This window comes from Filicampus tigris, unplaced genomic scaffold (assembly GCF_054856515.1).
Source record: "Filicampus tigris isolate MCC_2025a unplaced genomic scaffold, RoL_Ftig_1.0 HiC_scaffold_92, whole genome shotgun sequence".
In the NCBI taxonomy this organism is placed as follows: domain Eukaryota; kingdom Metazoa; phylum Chordata; class Actinopteri; order Syngnathiformes; family Syngnathidae; genus Filicampus; species Filicampus tigris.
The window spans coordinates 1-2,500 of NW_028233463.1; positions in this window are offsets into that span (position 1 = coordinate 1).

A 2,500-nucleotide genomic window follows, 5' to 3' on the forward strand; every position below is an offset into this window, starting at 1 on the left:
GTGCGTAAAAGCATATCCGAGCAACAGGCACCTTCCCCGGGCTTCCACTAGTGCAGTGGTGGCCGCCTATAATAGCCCTGGTAGCATAAAAAAGCTCCAGGGCGCAGAGGCCGACGTGCGTAAAAGCATATCCGAGCAACAGGCACCTTCCCCGGGCTGCCACTAGTGCAGTGGTGGCCGCCTATAATAGCCCTGGTAGCATAAAAAAGCTCCAGGGCGCAGAGGCCGACGTGCGTAAAAGCATATCCGAGCAACAGGCACCTTCCCCGGGCTGCCACTAGTGCAGTGGTGGCCGCCTATAATAGCCCTGGTAGCATAAAAAAGCTCCAGGGCGCAGAGGCCGACGTGCGTAAAAGCATATCCGAGCAACAGGCACCTTCCCCGGGCTGCCACTAGTGCAGTGGTGGCCGCCTATAATAGCCCTGGTAGCATAAAAAAGCTCCAGGGCGCAGAGGCCGACGTGCGTAAAAGCATATCCGAGCAACAGGCACCTTCCCCGGGCTGCCACTAGTGCAGTGGTGGCCGCCTATAATAGCCCTGGTAGCATAAAAAAGCTCCAGGGCGCAGAGGCCGACGTGCGTAAAAGCATATCCGAGCAACAGGCACCTTCCCCGGGCTGCCACTAGTGCAGTGGTGGCCGCCTATAATAGCCCTGGTGGCATAAAAAAGCTCCAGGGCGCAGAGGCCGACGTGCGTAAAAGCATATCCGAGCAACAGGCACCTTCCCCGGGCTGCCACTAGTGCAGTGGTGGCCGCCTATAATAGCCCTGGTAGCCCTCAGCCCTGGTAGCCCAAAGCCCTGGTAGCCCACAGCCCTGGTAGCAAAAAGCCCTGGTAGCCCAAAGCCCTGGTAGCCCAAAGCCCTGGTAGCCCAAAGCCCTGGTAGCCTAAATTAATTTTTCCCATTCATTTCAATGGGTTAGGCTACCAGGGGGAGCAGTACCACTTTTGGCCATTAGGGGCGCTGTAGTAGGTAAAAGTTGATCCCCCCAGTCAGGGGATGAGTTTGCCTACTCGCTAGGTTACCCCTGGTTTCACAAAATACAAGGGGCACATTTTCAGAAACCACTTTTTCAGAACTTGCCACCTCCAGAGCTGATCAGGGGAGCCTCGCCAAACATTAATCCAAGATTGGTGAGGGCTCGTCGGACACCCCACGGGCGATGAGTCGGTGTCTGCCTGGAGCTCATGTCACTCTCAAATATTTTCTAAGTCAACCTCCATGCGCACAATGCAATGAGCCTGCCCGACATAGGGGCACTGTGAGCGGACTCACCGGGGGGGGAGAGGGCCCCCCCGCCTGGAGCTCCACGTGTTGGATTATTTTCTATGTCAACCTCCATGCGCTCAACAGAGCGAGCCTGCCCGACCTGGGGGGTGTTCAATCGGACTCCGCGGGCCGGGCGAGGGCCCCCCCGCCTGGAGCTCCACGTGTTGGATTATTTTCTATGTCAACCTCCATGCGCTCAACAGAGCGAGCCTGCCCGACCTGGGGGGTGTTCAATCGGACTCCGCGGGCCGGGCGAGGGCCCCCCCGCCTGGAGCTCCACGTGTTGGATTATTTTCTATGTCAACCTCCATGCGCTCAACAGAGCGAGCCTGCCCGACCTGGGGGGTGTTCAATCGGACTCCGCGGGCCGGGCGAGGGCCCCCCCGCCTGGAGCTCCACGTGTTGGATTATTTTCTATGTCAACCTCCATGCGCTCAACAGAGCGAGCCTGCCCGACCTGGGGGGTGTTCAATCGGACTCCGCGGGCCGGGCGAGGGCCCCCCCGCCTGGAGCTCCACGTGTTGGATTATTTTCTATGTCAACCTCCATGCGCTCAACAGAGCGAGCCTGCCCGACCTGGGGGGTGTTCAATCGGACTCCGCGGGCCGGGCGAGGGCCCCCCCGCCTGGAGCTCCACGTGTTGGATTATTTTCTATGTCAACCTCCATGCGCTCAACAGAGCGAGCCTGCCCGACCTGGGGGGTGTTCAATCGGACTCCGCGGGCCGGGCGAGGGCCCCCCCGCCTGGAGCTCCGCGTGTTGGATTATTTTCTATGTCAACCTCCATGCGCTCAACAGAGCGAGCCTGCCCGACCTGGGGGGTGTTCAATCGGACTCCGCGGGCCGGGCGAGGGCCCCCCCCGCCTGGAGCACCGCGTGTTGCAATATTTTCTATCTCAACCTCCGTGCGCTCAACAGAGCGAGCCCGCCCGACCTGGGGGGTGTTCAATCGGACTCCGCGGGCCGGGCGAGGGCCCCCCCGCCTGGAGCTCCGCGTGTTGGATTATTTTCTATGTCAACCTCCATGCGCTCAACAGAGCGAGCCTGCCCGACCTGGGGGGTGTTCAATCGGACTCCGCGGGCCGGGCGAGGGCCCCCCCCGCCTGGAGCACCGCGTGTTGCAATATTTTCTATCTCAACCTCCGTGCGCTCAACAGAGCGAGCCCGCCCGACCTGGGGGGTGTTCAATCGGACTCCGCGGGCCGGGCGAGGGCCCCCCCCGCCTGGAGC